We start from the raw sequence: 21093 nt of genomic DNA on the forward strand, positions 1-21093 counted from the left end.
AGTGCAACCATATCGGCAGAATATTTGCGAGGTATTCGTCTTCATGGACGACAGTTCGCAGCCCCATCGTGAACATCTTATGAATGACTTCCTTCAGTAAAACGACATCGCTTGACTAGAGCGGCCAGCATGTTCTCCAGACATGGACCCTACCGCACATGCCTGGGATAGACCGAAAAGGGCTGTTTATGGACGACGTGACCAAGCAACCACTCTGAGGGATCTATGCCGAATCGCCATTGAGGAGTGGGACAATCTGGGACAACAGTGCCTTGATGAAGTTGTGGATGGTATGCCACAACGAATACAGGCATGCATAGTGCAAGAGTCGCGTATTACAGGTACCGGTGTGTACAGCAACCTGGACCACCACCTCTGAAGGTCTTGCTGTATGGTGGTACAACATGCAATGTGTGGTTTTCATAAGCAACACAAAGGGCGGAAATGATGTTTATGTTGATCTCTATTTCAAATTTCTGTAAGGGTTCCGGAACTCTCAGAATCGAGGAGATGCAAAACTTTTTTGATGTGTGTATTCTGTTCTGTTCTTTTTCAGTATTCTCCACATTAAGAAACAAGTGCACTAGACTTACCTAGTTAGTGCCTTGTATATCATTAACTGCTCTCCGATAATGTTTTTCGCAGTTATGACCTCCATGCTCTGATGACATCAAACTCTCCTTTGTACCCATTGAATTCTGAAAGAAGAGATCACGAAAGGAAGTTGTTGGGTATCGTATCTTGAAAAATAAAAGACGATACCGACTTATTTACCCAGGAGTTGTTTATTAATACCTAAGCTTAACTTTCAGAACTAAATATCTGGTTTTTAAATGAGCAGAGTTCCCACCAGATATAAACACCAATAGAAAAAAAAATCGCAGAAACAAAAAATAATTAATGTAGAGTAATAAAATTTCGGTAATACATTTGTCTAGGTAACATATTGAAGCGATTAACATTGCAGAATCACAATTTGTGTAAGCGCGAGAAAAGCCATTGGAAACCTGAAATGCTGGTACCTTAATAACCCATGTAACAGCCAGAAAGTTGATGCAAGCGTGCATAGGTGCATGCATTATGTGGGACAGGTGTCGAAAGTCATTTTGTATGATGGAGTTCCACCCCTGTTCCACTTGGTCTGTCATCACAGGGACGGTTAATGCTGTTTGTTATCGTCAAGATATCCTATATGTGCTGGATTGGAGACAGACCTGGTGATCGAGTAGGCCAAGGCGACAGGTCGATACCCTGCAGAGCGTGTTGGGTTTCGACAGCAGTATGTTGGCGAGCGTTGTCCAGTTGAAAAACACTATGTGCATGCAGTTCATGAACGGCAGCACAACAGATCGAATCACCAGACTGGCGTACAAATTTCAGTCAGAGTGCGTGGAATAACTACGAGAGTGATCCTGCTATGTTCTGAAATAGCATCCCAGACCATAGCTCCAGGCGTCACTGCAGTGTGAGTAGCATGCAGACAGGTTGGCTGCAGGCCCTCAACTGACCTCTTTCTAACCAACGCAATCACTGACAGCGAGGCGAACCAACTTTCATCAAAAAACACAACGGACCTCCAGCCTGACCTCCAATGAGCTCTCGCTTGACACAACAGAAGTCGCAAATGGCGTTGTTCTGGGGTCAGGGCGTCTGGCTCAGAGCTGTCCTCGAAGTAACCGATTTTCATCAGTTCGTTGTGCCACTATAGTGCCAACTACTGCTCAGATTGGTGCTGGAGATGCAGTACGATGCGCCAGAGCCATACGCCGAACACGATGGCCTTCCCTCTCGGTAGTGCCACGTGGCCGTCCTGAGTCAATTCTTGCGACCGCACATTCTCGTGAATGCAGTCAAGTACAGTGGCTGCATTCCTGCAGCACCACAGAAGGAACATCCACGACCTCGTTCAAACTCAGTGAGATGCTGATAATGGCGTCTTTGTCGCTTTAAAGGCAGTTTGAGTAACATGAACATAGCACGTCCAATCTGAAAGGTACCTTGAAACGTCCCCTTAGAACAATTATACAAGACTGTGCTTAAACTGACACACAATACTTTTTAGCGCAACCCAATCTGACTTTCAATAATCCCTACAAAAGAATGGCCCTGACTAACATTAACCTATACCTTTCACAAATCACTTACCTCACAAAAATCTTCGTTTCTCGAACTACTGCAATACAGCGAGCCCCACTACTGCTAACTAAATAAAAGATTCAAACTACGGAAGGCACCAACTACTGATAGGCATAGTTAGCAAATGAAAGATTTGAATAGAGAACAAACAATGTAGTTGCCGGTCGAAGTGGCCGTGTGGTTAAAGGCGCTGCAGTCTGGAACCGCAAGACCTCTACGGTCGCAGGTTCGAATCCTGCCTCGGGCATGGATGTTTGTGATGTCTTTAGGTTAGTTAGGTTTAACTAGTTCTAAGTTCTAGGGGACTAATGACCTCAGAAGTTGAGTCCCATAGTGCTCAGAGCCATTTGAACCATTTTTGAAACAATGTAGTTACCTTAATAGTCATAATATATATGACATCCAGTCTTACAAATTTCAAAACTCCGCCATCTCTCTCCCCACATCCACCACTGCTGGCGGCTCACCTCCAACTGCGCTACGCTACGCGCTGATAACATCCAGCTGCCGCTGCCCAACACTACAATGGCAGACAACAATGCAAACTAGCCACAGACTGCACACAGCACAGCCAGTGATTTTCATACAGAGCGCTACGTGGGGTTGCCAATAAGAAAACATAAACAGCCTACTTACATAGCCCCCATGCTCCCCACAAAAAATTTTACAAATTGTTTTGGGCAGTGGCCAATAATGATTTGAAAAAATTTTTCATAATTACAATAACAAAGATATCAAATGCACACACTTATTGATACAATTTTGGTCAAAAGCTAAAATTTTCTCACAGTCCATAAAGACAGTCCTGATCATTCATCATAGTAAAATTGCTGTGTTTTTCTCAAAGTCTGTGCAGTAAAAGAAATTGCACACAGAAGTAGTGGATTTCCATGCACTCTTGAAGAAGTAGTGTTGTCCTTCCAACGGAAAGATAGTGCTGACTCTTGACATGCTGACAGGTAATGGGCCACAACAGAGCAAACTCACCGCAGAGTCAGTCGAAGTTTTGAGAAATATTGGTAGGTAGGTCATCACAGACCAGACCACTTCAGGCTTGTTAGAGATTACGGTATTGGTAGGCCACCAGAGGTGCAGACTCACTGCAGTCCTTGTAGAAATAATGGTGTTGGTGAGTCATCAAAGGTGTAGACCCACTGTAGTCCTTGTAGAGATAGCTAGCAGCCATCTGTTGCGACTGTGCAGGTGCAGAATCACCATCGAAGAGTCTTGCAGAGAATATAGCAAGTCCATAAACCACAACTTGTGCACTCACAAAGTTTCTGTAATTGTCCTTAGAACCAGCAATGCTGTTATCCAGTCCCTTGCTGAATTATTAACACACGTACAAACACTAACAGTCCCTACTTCTCACATATTGTCCATATACTATGACCAACAGAAACGTGTGCAGTGAAATGTAACTTACAAGTTAATAATATGATGAACTAGTGTCAATTACAATTTTATAACATAAGAATACAATTACAAAGGTACAAAATACATCATTAAAGAACATAACAGTACAGATAACATTTGTAGTAATACGGGCTTTACAAAAGAATCGAAATAACATATACATCAGTGTTACAGGAATTATGACATAAGCACATACATAAAAGATCAGAATAACTTTTGAAACATCAACTTAACACATGGGCATTAAAACAAAATAGAATAAATAATGTCTAAACATCTTTACAAAGTAAATAACATATTATTTGAAAAATTCTACAACATAAATCTTAATAGCTAAACACTTAAAGACAGGAAAAACACAAATATACAAGAGTACACACAACATAGCAGAATAACACAGGGGGAAAGGACAGGGTTTGTTTTCAGTGTAACATTTGGTACTGCAGTATTTTGCAAACAAAACCTTTTTTTCCTTGGAGATCTCCCTTCGTTCATCATTATTCCCAAAAAGTCCTATCTATACCTGCGTTCTGTACTTTTTTCGTATAACTTCTCAACGCATTTCTTCCAGTTCATCGCAACTCATTCTCTTATATAGTCTACCCCCTCTTAAGCTAACTTAAATCTACTGAGCTCAGATGCTAAACTAAGGGATGAGGCAATGCAGCAGCATAAAACAATTAATACAAACAGCAATGAAAAAAATGGAAATTGTCAAAGCAAGCTGCAGTAAATCTAAATTACGAAGCAATGCAACATTACAACTAATATGAGCCACTGTGCAGCAACAAGAAAAATGAATCAGTAGTAAAACTAGCTTAATAGAGTAATACAAAGTGAAATTTAGTAGCACTGTGCCTGGCAAACAGCAGCAGCAAATGCAATAACTTATATCTAAACATGACAAAGCTCAAGCAGAAAAAGTATTACAGTAAAAATGGCCATGTTTAATACCTATGTCACATCTTAACACTAGACTGATGCATCGCCTTAACTTACACTACTAAATAAGTTACCCAGTCATTGACAAAAATTATGTATGCAATTCCTGTGAAGGAAAATGTCTTTTTGTGCTCCCTCGTAATTTTTGAAGTAGATTATAAAATCGTTATTTACTGGATCTGTTGGCATAAAATATCTATATTAGTACTCTATTAAATTTTATTTTAACCAATGCTGCAGTGCAGCTAGAAGCTAGCTATTAAACAAAATAGGAAAGCAAGGTGTGAAACGTCATTCACTAGCCATATGGCATTTCATAATGCAGTAAACAATCTTTCAATTAGCAAGGCAATAGATATGAAATGTTTCTCATCATTTCATTAGGCATTTTAGTAAACATCATAAATTACGAGCTCCACAATGTAATCATATGTTTTCAAGTTTGAGCGTGTCGTATTTGCGATGCTTTCTACAAAGAAATGTCAATAGCGAGGATAATGGTCTCCTTTTTTCTCCACTCACTAATGGCTTTTTTCCAGGCGACTGTCGCACAGCTGCCCACGACGCATTATGTGAAGGTGGTCACTTAACTTTCTTACCAAAATATTTACGACAGCAGTAACAGTCTCATATAAAAATTTCACAGGTCGAGAATTTGCGTTAGAAATGTGTAGAAAAAAATCCTATCAATAGAACAGAGTCCAAAAAATTTTTCGGCGGCATTGTGATGCATTCACGCATGTACACACATTTCATAACTCTTTAAAGTACGATTCTCAGCTCATTGATCATAAACGTACCTCAACAGCATAATACACATCGTCATCACAATAATAACATCATAACAGATCAATCACATCTCAGAATCGTCGCAGCTTCTTTCAATAATTTCAAGACCTTCAATAAAGTCATCTACCTCAAATGTACTTCAAAAATCATGATCCCTCACCAAATACATCATTCTAAGCTCTCATATTATCACAATGGTTCCAAAAAAAAAAAAAAAATATGAACAGTTCACAAAGTACTGACAAAATACAATTTCATAAGTGTGAAATTATCCAACTGTGTAATTGCGTAAACATGTGTCACTGACATAAAAAAAAGTTTGTTTCTCTGTTAAATAATCAGATAGCTGTGTAATTCTGTGTTGGAGAAATATGGTACCGATGTGTAAAGTTGTATAAGCAAATACCATATTAGCTAGGGCTCCTTGTTCTTGCCACACACATGGTACACAAAGTAAGCGTGTACACCCCTGAGGATTAATGTAATTATACCCTCAGGTGTTACAGATTATTGCAATGGAATGAAATGTGTCATGGAAAAACTTTGTATCATTGTACTTCAAATATATTTAAAAATAAATATTTTAAGTACAAAATTAATCACTCAAATACGTGTACTGTAGCGCTAAACTGTGCGTCTTGTTGTAAGAGAATGTCTGTGGAAGTGTCGTAGTTATCGTCCTCCGAAAGCTAAGTTCTGCAGAAGTCAATGTACTTACCTCATGATAAACAAAAGTGAAATGCTTTGCGTATAGATATCTTAGTTATTACGCTTATTGCCGTGATGAAGAAAGTACTGTGCTGTAACGTATTGTTGTGCTACAGAAAAGGCTGTCTCCTTGTATCTATACCACAAAAGTTACTACTAAAACATGTTTTACTTTCCAGAAGAATTCAGAAAAACTGTGCAGTTATAAAACAGATACACCGCAAAAGCAACATTGTAAATTGTCACTCATTAGTAACGTCGTGATAAAATCGTGTAGCTGTCACATAAACTAACCACTCTGTCATCTGGTATCTCACAGAAAGTACTTTAAATCCAGAATGTATTTTCAAATAAACCAAAATGTTGCATTAAAATCTCATTAGCAGTACCAGTATATGTTCTAAATATGTAAGCCTTATAGTCGTTACGTAATCGTGCAACTAACAAGCAAGAATGTACACCCACAATAACACTGTGTTGTCAGTTCACCATAACAATGCATTTGTAATACTTGTCTAAATAAGTTGATCAGTTTCTTGACTGGATAGTTAACTTTAAATCATTGTTGCATGTTAACATTTTCTATGTGTGACAAAGCATACTAGTAACGTGAAGTGAAAAATTTTATAGCAAAGACTAAGTTAAAAAGGAGATTATCTCTCAGTAAGCAGTTTTACATGTGAAATGTGGTGTAATTCTTTACCTTTCCTCAGTATGCAGCAAATCAACTTGAACGCAATTATCATGCGGTATACATCGGTAAAGAATACTGGAATTTTTCTCAAGGTTAGCGTCTGTGTTATTTTTCTCTGAGCCAGCCAGCGCATGCGGCTTCCTGCGGTGCGAGTCATTGTCTGACTCTTTGTTGGCGCGCGTCGTTATTGGGATTAGGAGACCTAACTTCTACAAATTCACCTTGCCGAGAAGGCCCTGCCCTGTTTGAAGCTTGCCAGTTCTGATGGAATTCAGGTCTGTCGCTTTGTCGGTAGTTTACATAGTTTCTTGTTTGTCCGTCATGTGGTGGGGAATTTCTCCCGGAATCGTAACTATGTGGTGGACCGTTGCATCTGAAGTTATTCTATCTCCCTTGATAATAATTATTTTGGTTCCCATATTGTCTGTTTCTATGGTTATCTCTGTCATATTCATTACTACGGAAATGCGATCTTTCTCTGTAACTATTACTCTGCCAGTGGTTGTCATATGGTTGGTGTCTGTTTTGTTCACGATTTGCGTTGTAAGAATAGCCTTGTCGTGTCCAGTTATTATTTCTTTCATCGCAGAATTGTGACGGATATGACATGTAATTGTTGTGTTCCTGTTTTCGCGTCCCGCGAGTGTCAGTGTCGATTTCCAATTCTTGTAACAGTCCCTGAAAAGCTTCAATGTCGTCTTTGCAACGTCCTGCCAAAATAATATGTCGTAAAGGTTCAGGCAATTTGATTAAGCAAATACGGATGAGTTATGAGGGGCTGTATGGGTTTGACAGATACTGATTCTTATGTAACATGTCTTCGAAATATTTGACAAGACTAGAAAATTCCGATTGTTCGAAATGTTTCATCATTATGATGCTATGTTTTACTCGGTCTTGTGTAGCTTGCGACCAATATGCTGAGAGGAAGGCGTGGTAAAATTCTCCTTCACTGTGGCAATCGTGAATGACCGATCGCATTCTTACAGCTGGTTCATTCTCCAAGTAGCCACACATAAATTCTAATCTGTGCTCTAATGACCAGTTGGGAGGAAAACAATGAGAGAATTGATGGAGCCACGCTTGTGGATGAATGTCGTTGCCGGATTTCTTAAATGTTTTGAATTTACGTGTAGTAATAAACAGCTTATAGTCAAAATCATCATGTCGGCGAGTCGCATATCGGTCATTGTTACGTCGTGAAGGCGGTTCCATCTCAAAATTCGGTGCACCTTGCCAATTTCTTTCATAATTTCCGAAATGCCCTGTGTTATTATTTTGTGGCTTTTCCGTATTTCCCGCGGTGGTCTAGCGGTTCTGGCGCTGCAGTCCGGAACCGCGGGACTGCTACGGTCGCAGGTTCGAATCCTGCCTCGGGCATGGGTGTGTGTGATGTCCTTGGGTTAGTTAGGTTTAAGTAGTTCTAAGTTCTAGGGGACTTATAACCTAAGATGTTGAGTCCCATAGTGCTCAGAGCCATTTGAACCATCTTTTCCGTATTTCTAAGTTCCTCTTCCCGTTTTGGAGCGCGAGTGTCCTCTGAAATATGTAATTCTTGTATTACTTGTGCCAACTGATCTTGTACTTCCCGGATTTCTCTTTTGTACAGTGTATTGATTTAACTTTGATTTTGTTTGAATTTTCTAATTTGTTCATACTCTTCAGTGTCCGTGAAGGCTACAGGTCTTGTGTCATTCAGATCATCATCTACCTTTGTAGATAAGTTAGTGAACTGATCTGACAGTTCGGCTACTTTATCCGTTAGTGAAATTATTTCCTCTGTGTGTTTTTCTGAACCAAGTTTCAGAGTGTCCATTTGTGTTGAAATCGTATCTACTGTGACCTTTAAGTTTTCCTGAGTTTTTGCAAGTTGCGTTACTAAATCGGTAGATGCAACTGAGTCAATTTTAGCTTGCAAGGTGTCGTGATTTTCATGAACAATCGTTTGCAGTTCTTTTATGGCTGCTTCGTGATTCTGTAATGCATTTTCATGACTCGAAAAAATAGGTTGGAAATGCTCACAAATTTGTGTTTTTACGTCATTACAGACTTTTTGACATTTCGATTCAATGTTATGTAACTCAGTAGTTAAATCTTCACGTGTTTGTTCAAGTGTGGTGTCTAACTTCCGAAGATTTTGTTCCATTTGTTTCTGATTTTGTTCAAGCGTTGTGTCTAACTTTTGTAGCCTTTGTCCCATTTGTTGCATTAACTGTAATAACAGTGCACTGGTGTCTGAAACATGTTCCTCAGTGCTATTCGGCAGTGCATTTGAACCGGCAATATTCGCATTTTGAAAAGCAGAAAATGTGTCTTGATTTATTTGAGAAAACGGTGAGGACGCAAAACCTGAATCTACAGTATTTGCAAGATTGTGTCCTGTCATTTCGGAATCCTGAGGCGAGCTGTTGCCGACCGATCGATCGATAATGATTCCCTGTTCACTAATTGTTTCACTGCCTACACCATTATTTGCAGCTCGCTCCATTTCCCTATGCACAATTACCAAATTACTACTTTGAACATTAGTTAATTCATTACATGGTGGCGCTAACACACTGCTTTCGTCTTCACTGTCATTTCTCAGTTTACTTTGGAGCCTAGTATTATGTTTTTCACACGCCATTATTGTCACAATATTTCATACGACAACACATAAAAACAATTTGAAGAGCAAAAATAAGAGAACACATTAACATAGCACTGAAAATAATATCTAGTTAACTGCAAGTGCAGCTGCGAAATACTTGGTGCAAATTTACATGCGTGCCACACCTGTTTTAATGTACAACAATGAAAGACTGCAACTACAAAGGAGATTCTCTCTACAATTACGCGCTAGCAATAAACAAAATCTACACTAATTACACAAACTACAAGAAAAAATCAGAAGATTCCAGTGAGGTATCCTCGGCTAAGGGTCGACATATGAAACGTCCCCTTAGAACAATTATACAAGACTGTGCTTAAACTGACACACAATATTTTTTAGCGCAACGCAATCTGACTTTCAATAATCCCTACGAAAGAATGGCCCTGACTAACATTAACCTATACCTTTCACAAATAACTTACCTCACAAATATCTTCGTTACTCGAACTACTACAATACAGCGAGCGCCACTACTACCAGATAAATAAAAGATTCAAACTACAGAAGGCACTAACTACTGATAGGCATAGTTAGCAAATGAAAGATTTTAATAGAGAACAAACAATGTAGTTACCTTAATAGTCATAATATATATAGCAGTTCATGACATCCAGTCTTACAAATTTCAAAACTCCGCCATCTCTCTCCCCACATCCACCACTGCTGGCGGCTCACCTCCAACTGCGCTACGCTACGCGCTGATAACATCCAGCTGCCGCTGCCCAACACTACAATGGCAGACAACAATGCAAACTAGCCACAGACTGCACACAGCACAGCCAGTGATTTTCATACAGAGAGCTACGTGGCGTTGCCAATAAGAAAACATAAACAGCCTACTTATAACCTAACGCCCACGACCATTACAGCGTGTATTTAAAGCAGAGCTGATTTACATCCTCGTTGTGGTGCTACTAACGCCACTCTTATGCGACTGGAGCGAAATCTGAACAGACATCGTCTTTCAGATGTTGAAACAGCCCTACCAACTCTCGTTTATATCGCACAACTACTCCTTGGTTTCGATTTTTTTCTGCCAGTGTATTAACATGGTATATAAGATACTATAAAGAAGTCACTATCAAAAACTTGTGAAGTATCGGACAGTGTTGGATATGAAACACAGAACCTTATTTATGTAGATTGTTTTTATGAAGTGGGATTTATGTACATTCTGTGATATTTGACTGCATATGCAGCTGCCAGTAACACATCTTCAAGAAATGAAAAGTATTTGAAACGCACTTCGATAACTGGAATGAAATGTAAAGATTAAGTATACTTAAAATTACGTCCGATTTTGTTGGTTCGCAATCCATAAATAGGGAAAAATCACGTGCCCTAACTCGGGAAATATAAAAAAAAAGCTGAATACGTTCTTTCCACAGTAAAGGTGTGTACTACTATCTCCTACAAACGAACGGCGCTGCTGTCTGCGACAACTTGCGTTTGCTGTAGGTAGCAGACAACTGCGACTTTAAGAGTATAACGGCACTTGGTGCTGAGGATCGGGCAGAAGTCAACTACTACAGCTAAAGGTGTCCGGCAGGAAGAAGAACAGCTTTAGAGGGCGGTAAGCGGTTTCGAACTCTTGTGGTGACCAGAGCGAGCTTGTACGCTTATAAATGCGTGGGATGTTGTCTGTTCGGACACTGCTGGTAGAAGCAATTTTCCTCAGTGTGCGGCAGGTAAAGGGAGGAGAGTTCATGACATCGAGCCACGCTACCTTATTCTGGTTTAAACCACAAAACTTCTGCAGAGTTTCAGGGTAGTTGACACCGCCCATGTTGATCTGCTGCTATGTTGACCTCGTCCGTGCCATAGTGGTATTCAAGACTAGGTGGTTTACGTTCACGCGCCAAGTTTCACGCTGTGCCTTCTCTCGGAATCAACAACGTAACGTCAGATAAGGAATTATTACAATCGCTGACATTATACAGTCGGACGTCCAAGTCACTGAATACACCAAATGGATTAGAGCTGAAATGTTTTTACCAGTCACTCAGCCAGTAAGATAAATAAGCAAGCAGATTTAAGACTGGTAAAACACAAATATGCCTAGATGGTTAAGTATTCATTTTTGTATAGACGGTAGAAAGTAATAACGTTGTTTAGTATTCACAAGGGTCAGAAACGTATGCCGAAGCGAGGTGTCAGGCGCGATTGCCAGATGTCCCTGACATGGACGAACCCAACTGAATCACAGTCTGCCCTTGTATTTGTCAGCAGAAGAGTGTTACTATCGAGTATTATGCTCATACGACTTCATACAGATGGTACACACTCATTAGTACATCTTACTATTAACGCGTAGAGCACTTTTTCGCCCCTGTGACGAAGAACATGCTAAGTGATAAGAATACCGCACCACACAAAAGGGTTGAGGTGTCATCCTGGGTCACAAGACAATAAATCACGATTTACCTGATCAAAGCGACAGTTGTCATGTTTACGAAGAGAAGGCCAATTCAGAAACAGGCTTCAAATATCATGATCAATCCGTCCCTTGGTCACCGTCCGTCAATTATACGAATGTCTGTTTGGGCAACAAGAAGAAAACAGACACGAAAATGGAGCGCATATTAATTCCGTTCCTACAGAGCAGGCCCTTAACCCAAAAACGAAACTTCAGCTACATAAAGCAATCACAGTGCCCATACCACTGTACGGAATAATTCCTTGGAACGATGCGTACGTCGAACTATAAGAAAATGTAAGTGACTCAAAGCATGTGATTTCAGTGGATTGGAGGAGCCTCATGGTGGGTGAGGAACTAGGACATCTGAACAGAAATTCACAAAACTGACGCCCCCATATATGAGGTATAATCTTATCTTTACAATGCAACCCTAATAGAAAGTAAATCATACCAAGGCAACAGACGAAATGACCCAAAAGTGAGCCCAAGGCTAAGTTGAAAGTGTAATAAATGAAGACAACGTTCTACCCATACATTTACCTCTAGAAGTGAAAATCAGCAATGATGATTGCTTCAGGTTGCAACAAAACTCAGAAAAAAAGCTAGATCACGACTCCTCAACCTCTGCCCATAAATCACAGACATGATTTAGTAATTTTTACACCACCTTTCACACATTGAAGTAATATACACACATCAAAAAAGTTTTGCATCACCTCGGTTCCGAGAGTTCCGGAACCTGCACAGAAAATTGGAATAGAGATCAACATAAACATTATTTCCGCCCTTTGTATTGCTCATGAAAACCACACATTGCATGTTGTACCACCATACAGCGAGACCTTCAGAGGTGTTTGTCAGATTGCTGTACACACCGTGAACTCTAATACCCAGTAGCACGTCTTCTTGCATTGATGTATGCCTGATGTATCCTCAACGGCGATTTGGCATAGATCTCTCAGAGTGGTAGCTGGATCACATCGTCCTTTTCAATCCATCCCAGGCATGTTCGATAGGGTTCATGTCTGGAGACTAAGCTGGCCGCTCTAGTCAAGCGATGTCGTTATACTGAAGGAAGTCATTCACAAGATGTGCACGATGGGGGCGCGAATTGTCGTCCTTGAAGACGAATACCTCGCCAATATTCTGTCGATATGGTTGCACTATCGGTCGAAGGATGACATTTACGTATCATACAACCGTTACGGCGCCTTTCATTACCACCAGCGGCATACTTTGGCCCCACATAATGCCATCTCAAAACAGCAGGGAACCTCCAACTTACTGCTCTCGATGGATAGTGTGTGTAAGGCGTTCAGCCTGACATGGTTGCTTCCAAACACGTCTCCGACGATTGTCTGGTTGAAGGCATATGCGACACTCATCGGTGATGCCATTCCTGAGCGGTCCATTCGTCATGTTGTTGGGCCCATGTGTACCGCGCTGCATGGTGTCGTGGTTGCAAAGATGGACCTCGCCATGGACGTCGGGTGTGAAGTTGCGCATCATGCAACCTATTGCGCATAGTTTGAATCGTAACACGACCTTCTGTGGCAACACGAAAAGCATTATTCAACATGGTGGAGTTCAAAATTGTTAAGGCTTTCGTGGCCACTTGTTGACACACTGCCTATTGGCTTCTGTCTCGGGTTCTTCGGCCGACGTTCATCTAATGATTTTTCTGACGTTTCGCCAGCACGAGTGGCTGGCATTGTCAAAGCTTCACCCTCCATTGCCGGTGGAGTTGCTGTCGGGGTTCCTCCGAACCATAATCCCTAGGCATCGGTCATCCCCTGCAGAGGTAGCCCTTGGGCGGGCTGAGCGAGGCATGTCATCAACCCTTCCTGTCTCTCTGTATCTCCTCCATGACCGAACAACATCGCTTTGGTTCACTCTGAGACGCCTGGAAACTCCCCTTGTTGAGAGCCTTTCCTGGAACAAAGTAACAATGCGGACGCGATCGAACCGTGGTATTGACCGTCTAGGCATAGTTGAACTACAGACAACACGAGCCGTGTACCTCCTTTCTGGTGAAATGACAGGAACTGATCGGCTGTCGGACCCCCCCCCCCCCCCCCCGTCTAATAGGCGCTGCTTATGCATGGTTGCTTACATTTTTGGGCGGGTTTAGTCACATCTCTGAACAGTCAAAGGGACTGTGTCTGGCACAATATCCACAGTCAAAGTCTATCTTCAGGAGTTCTGGGAACATGAGTGATGCAAAACTTTTTTTGATGTGTGTAAATTCTTCTACGGAGCAGAAGGAGTAGTCAAGGAGACACATTTTCAGTTTGGTTTCAAATTTTACCTTGCCGTCTGTCAGACTGTTTATATCATTGGGTAAGTGATCAAAAATTTTAGTTCAACATTGTGCACACCATCGTTCCTTTTGAACTGCTGTGGATTATTTACAACAAACTTCACGAGAGAATAAATATACTGTGAAGCAGTAGTCAGAATGCACAACTCCTTAAACAGATGTATAGAAGATGATCGTGGTGAACAACACATATTATTCTTACAGTACATTTTCGAGCAATAAAGATTTTGTTTCTTACTGGCGAGTTACACCAGAATATTGTTTCATATGACATTAGTGAATGAATATGTGCAAAATTTGTCAACTTACTAATTTTTATCTTCCCAGGATTTGCAATGATTCTAAACGAAAACGTGGCTGAACTACGTTTCTTAGGAGTTCCAGAATGAGCTTTTTCCAGTTTTAAATTCTCATCGACGTGGACACCTAAGGATTTTGAAGTTTCGACCTTATTTATTATTTTTTCACCACGTCTTACACTTGTCATTGGTGTAGTACCCCTAGATGTGCAGAACTGAATATATTGTCTTTTTAAATTTAAAGGTGAGACTGTTCGCAGAAAACCAGTCAATGATACTTTTAAGAACATTGTTTACCATTTCTTCTGTTAATGTATGTGTGCTTAGATTGATTACAATACTAGTGTTATCTGCAAAAAATATTTAATTCTGCTTGCTGTATATTAGATGGGAAAACGGTTACACTTATGAGGAACAATAGCGGACCTAAGATTCAGCCCTGGGGAACCTTATTGCTCGTCGGTTACACGAATTTCCTCTGATTACATTGACAGCGTTGTCAGTACAATTTTCTGCATTCTTATGGTTAGATAAGACATTATCCATTGCTGGGCTATACCATCAATCGCATAAAACTTCTGTTTATCAACGAGAATATTGTGAATCATGCGGTCAAATTCCATAGACAGGTAGCATTAAATACCAACTGTCGTTATTTTGTTGTTTAATGCTTGTAAACTCTGGCGATTGAACATGTAAATGGTGTTCTCAGTGGAACAACTTTTCTGTAATCCGAACTGTGATTTGGTGCAGATGGTATTGTTTCTTAGGTGACATACTACTTTAGAATACATCACCTTCTCAAAAACTTTGGAAAATGATGTCAGCAGTGAGAGAGGTCCGTAGTTATTTATATATCTATTTACTTTCTTAAAGAACATATTTCAATCTCTCTGTAAAAATGCCTTGAGTTAGTGATGCATTACATGGGTCAGATAATGCAGTGCTTATTGGTAACACCATCAGATCCAGGTGAGCTTTAATTTTTGAGAGAATATAATAATTTTCTTAATTCTACAAGGAGAAATTGGTGATACAGTCATATGATTGAATTTTATGAGGGTTCTTTTTTCGACATACCACTGTGATTTTTCTCTTGAACTGTTTGTACTTATACTTTCTGCTGTGTGTAGGAAGTGCTTATTAAATATATTTGCTGCACGTGACTCATCATTTATAGCCCTTCCATTCAGTTCAATATTGATGTTATCCTGTTCTGTGGCTGGTTGTCCTGTCTCTCGTTTTAATATCCATACTAATATTATAAATGCGAAACTAGCTCTGTCTGTTACGTTTTCACGACAAAACCGATGAACCGGTTTTGATGAAATTTGGTATGGAGATAGCGTGAACGCTGAGGAAGAATATAGGCTACTTTAGAAACTATGCCGTACAATATATTTATTGATTTGAAGAATATTACGCGTAATACGAAACAATAATTACTCTTCGAAAAAGCTATTTACTCTTGGACTCTAGAACTTTATCATAATAGTGAAAATGCATTTATTGTTTGATATGCTCTACATAATACGATTCAACGTAATGAATACAATTCTTATGCAGTCCTTTACGTGTTTAATTCATACTCCCATACAAACATCAGCGACAAGCTCGCCGCAGTTTAACCGCTCTGCGTCTTGCGTCTGTTGTATGTCATGAGACGCATGTGTTCATGTGACTAGCGTTGTTGATTTTCAATCCTACGGTACCGGGTTCGGTTCCCGGCGAGGCCGTTTTTTTCCTTTTGTGACTGAATGGACAAGTGTTGGCTTTATCTTAATTCTATCGTCATCGACGCTCAAGCAACCGAAGTGGCGTGAAATAAAGACTTGCAGCAGTCAAGGAAGGAACTGGTAAGACTTTTCTTATTTGCTGTGAGCCGAAATTCGTAAAAATAAGAGTTCTTGGTGCAGTAGCCTCCTCTGAAATAGCTGCCACGCTGCTCAGTGGTGGCCGAACCCCCGCATTCAGTACTTAAGCTGCCGTTGAACTCAGTTCAAGTAGATGTACCTATTTGTAACATCAATAAAAAGAGAGATCGTGGACGACTGTACAGTGCTTTGACAGACTCTGCCCGCAATAACTAAAGAAAGACAGCCAACTAAAAAAAAACCGCATGTTTAAAGGCGTCAGTGAGGGATGCTTTTCTGAAAATCGGGGAAGATAGTATTGATTACATTACAATTCTGCGATATTATTCACAGTACGTAAGGGTTGGGTAGCAAAGTTTATCCTGCAAGCAAATATGAGAAATAACGAATGACTGTGTGAAAGGGCAATTATGGTGCCGGCTAATGAATTTATACGATAGCTAAGTGAAAAATTTATCTAAGAAGTAGAAGGAAATATTGAAGAATGTCTCTCCGTCAGTAATATTATAGACACTCTTACTATATAGAGTTTCTTAACTCTTTGGAATTGTCAGGAGTGCATTCTCATAAACTGCGGTTAAAGGTTGGTGTTCCAGTCCTCTTAATGAGAAATCTTAGTGCGACCAGAATGCTTAACGTTACGCCTTTACAATTTACACATCTAAGCCAAAATACTGTTAGGGCTGCTATAATTAGTGGCTCAGCTCAATGAGAAAGTGTTTTGATTTCTCGAATCTCTATTATCCCGCCGGATTTGCCTTTTCAGTTTACAAGATGGCAATTCCCGCTAAGACCTGCTTTTGGAATGACCATAAGGCGAAACAGCACGCTGTCAATGTTTCTGTCTGCTTTCAGAAAAAAATGTGTTTTTCTCCCAGACACCTCGGTGTGGCGTGCTCACGTGTATTCAACCCTCTGTGTGTCCTTGCAAAAGACGGCAAGACCAAAAACATTGCTTATAGGCCTACAACTTTGTTAAGTTCTTGAAATAAATAATTTATAAGAAATAAAAGTAATTGTAGTTTTTAATATTTTAATTAATATTCGATGAGCGCTCAGCTACGATCTACTTATTCTGCAAGAAGGAAGTCAGTACCAAGATTACGTTATCTGTGCACCGTTCAATCTTTCGACCAACTTTGTTGTATGGGAGCGAAAGCTGTGTGGATTCAGGTTACCTTATCAACAAGGTTGAGGTTACGGATATGAAAGTAGCTAGGATGATTGCAGGTACTAGTAGATGGGAACAATGGCAGGAGGGTGTCCACAATGAGGAAATCAAATAAAAACTGGGAATGAACTCTATAGATGTAGCAGTCAGGGCGAACATGCTTAGATGGTGGGGTCATGTTACACGCATGGGAGAAGCAAGGTTACCCAAGAGACTCATGGGTTCAGCAGTAGAGGGTAAGAGGAGTCGGGGTAGACCAAGGAGAAGGTACCTGGATTCGGTTAAGAATGATTTTGAAGTAATAGGCTTAACATCAGAAAAGGCACCAATATTAGCACTGAAAAGGGGATCATTGAGGAATTTTATAAGGGGGACTATGATCCAGACTGAACGCTGAAAGGCATAATCAGTCTTAAATGATGACGAAGATGATTATTAATATTCGAAATATGGCAAAAAATAAAAACACACCCATTATGTACCTACTACAAGCACTAAAAATATTTGTTCCTACACAAATACATTTCTACACGATTATATACCCAGATGTTTATAAATTATTAGCATACTTCCTCATGATCGCTCATCATAACATGACTACTGATACGCGAGCGAAGCTACGGGTGACAGCTAATATCCCATATAGCCTTAAGTCTGTTGTGGAAATTACTGATTTCTCACGTTACGTGCATATATCTTGATTTTTAATAAAATACACTCCTGGAAATGGAAAAAAGAACACATTGACACCGGTGTGTCAGACCCACCATACTTGCTCCGGACACTGCGAGAGGGCTGTACAAGCAATGATCACACGCACGGCACAGCGGACACACCAGGAACCGCGGTGTTGGCCGTCGAATGGCGCTAGCTGCGCAGCATTTGTGCACCGCCGCAGTCAGTGTCAGCCAGTTTGCCGTGGCATACGGAGCTCCAGCGCAGTCTTTAACACTGGTAGCATGCCGCGACAGCGTGGACGTGAACCATATGTGCAGTTGACGGACTTTGAGCGAAGGCGTATAGTGGGCATGCGGGAGGCCGGGTGGACGTACCGCCGAATTGCTCAACACGTGGGGCGTGAGGTCTCCACAGTACATCGATGTTGTCGCCAGTGGTCGGCGGAAGGTGCACGTGCCCGTCGACCTGGGACCGGACCGCAGCGACGCACGGATGCACGCCAAGACCGTAGGATCCTACGCAGTGCCGTAGGGGACCGCACCGCCACTTCCCAGCAAATTAGGGACACTGTTGCTCCTGGGGTATCGGCGAGGACCATTCGCAACCGTCTCCATGAAGCTGGGCTACGGTCCCGCACACCGTTAGGCCGTCTTCCGCTCACGCCCCAACATCGTGCAGCCCGCCTCCAGTGGTGACGCGACAGGCGTGAATGGAGGGACGAATGGAGACGTGTCGTCTTCAGCGATGAGAGTCGCTTCTGCCTTGGTGCCAATGATGGTCGTATGCGTGTTTGGCGCCGTGCAGGTGAGCGCCACAATCAGGACTGCATACGACCGAGGCACACAGGGCCAACACCCGGCATCATGGTGTGGGGAGCGATCTCCTACACTGGCCGTACACCACTGGTGATCGTCGAGGGGACACTGAATAGTGCACGGTACATCCAAACCGTCATCGAACCCATCGTTCTACCATTCCTAGACCGGCAAGGGAACTTGCTGTTCCAACAGGACAATGCACGTCCGCATGTATCCCGTGCCACCCAACGTGCTCTAGAAGGTGTAAGTCAACTACCCTGGCCAGCAAGATCTCCGGATCTGTCCCCCATTGAGCATGTTTGGGACTGTATGAAGCGTCGTCTCATGCGGTCTGCACGTCCAGCACGAACGCTGGTCCAACTGAGGCGCCAGGTGGAAATGGCATGGCAAGCCGTTCCACAGGACTACATCCAGCATCTCTACGATCGTCTCCATGGGAGAATAGCAGCCTGCATTGCTGCGAAAGGTGGATATACACTGTACTAGTGCCGACATTGTGCATGCTCTGTTGCCTGTGTCTATGTGCCTGTGGTTCTGTCAGTGTGATCATGTGATGTATGTGAGCCCAGGAATGTGTCAATAAAGTTTCCCCTTCCTGGGACAATGAATTCACGGTGTTCTTATTTCAATTTCCAGGAGTGTATTCTAGCAGTTTTGTAGTGTGCAACTAGTGCAGGATCTCTGCCTGTTATTGTCAGCATGGCTGGAAACGAGAGATCTGGAGTGAGAATCACGCCGTACCCTGTGCCAATCCGATGAAAGGCTTTAGGTTTTGCGAACGCCTGGCGAATATTACCTGCCATCATGTGTAGTCCCAATAGTTAAGTACGGAGGTGGTATTGTTATGGTATGGGGGTGTTGGCCCCTTACTGCGGTTAAGAAAACGCTAAATGTGTAGGAATATGAACACATTTTCCGGAGTAGTGCACTGTCTACACTACAGAAACAATTCATAGACGATGACTGTATCAGCATGACAATGCACCATCTCATAAAGCAGCTTGTGTGAGGCAATGGTTTGTGGACAATAACACTCCTGATATCAGCTGGCCTTCCCAGGGTCCGGATCTGAGCCCATTGGATCAGCTTTGAGATAAGTCGGAACGTCGACTTCGCTACGGACGACAGCGTCCAGCATCAGTGCCTTGTCTGGTTTCGGCTCTCGAAGAATAATGGGCTGTTAATCTTCCAGAGACATTCAGACACCTCACTGGAAGTGTTCCCAGTAGAGTTCTAGTTGTCATAAAGGCGGAGGGTGCACACACGCCAACTTAATGTCCACCAATAGTTACCCAGTTGCTGTTGATCAGAACGTGTATATCAGTGTGGAGCAGTCATGCCGACATGCCACTGGACTGCGGGTCAATGAAAGATCACTACTTTCTCTGTCAAGTCACAATATAGCTTAATGACTTATGCAAGTCATGCTTTTACTTTGTAGCCAGTCATTCGTCGTCCAGCCAACTTCTTCTCCTTCTTCTCTACACTACAGCTTTTGACGATCCTTAGTCTCCCAACAATCTGCCTCCATCTATCTATGTTCTCTGCTTTTCTCTTCCATTCTCGGATGTGCATTTTGGTAAAGTCAACCATCACATTACCTAGTCATCGAGCTCTTGATCGGCCCTTCGTCCTGCTGGAATACAATTTGCCTTTCATTATTCGTCATCTCCCATCATCTCTAGATGTCGTAACAAATGTATGCTTTGCTGTTTAATAAATTTTACCATATCTGTACGTTGTATAAGTTTTCGTATGTCACCGCTGTATCTTGCTCTCCAAAACTCTGCCTCTCTCTTAGGTCCATAAATTACTCGCAGGATTTTTCTTTCCAACGCTATTAGGTTGTGTTACGGCGTAAAGTCGAGCGCTGGCACGCCAGTCGGGAACGATAGAGCAGAGATGGCTGTGAGAAGACGTCAGCCAATCGCACGCTGACCGATCCGTCTCCAGGACGACAACTCGACAGAGCGGCCCCTAAGCTAAGAGGACAGCGCCGATCCTGACTGCTCGCGGCCAGATGAACAGAAATTTCAAGATTAGCGAGTTCCATAGCAGTATCGACACTAATTATTTTGCTTCCACAATGTATGTCACACGGATTTGGAAATTGTTTATACTGAAGAGATTTCTTATTTTGTCTGCCGCCCTTTGCTTGCGACACATCTGTGTTAAC

The sequence above is a fragment of the Schistocerca nitens genome, chromosome 2 (assembly GCF_023898315.1).
Source record: "Schistocerca nitens isolate TAMUIC-IGC-003100 chromosome 2, iqSchNite1.1, whole genome shotgun sequence".
Taxonomy (NCBI): domain Eukaryota; kingdom Metazoa; phylum Arthropoda; class Insecta; order Orthoptera; family Acrididae; genus Schistocerca; species Schistocerca nitens.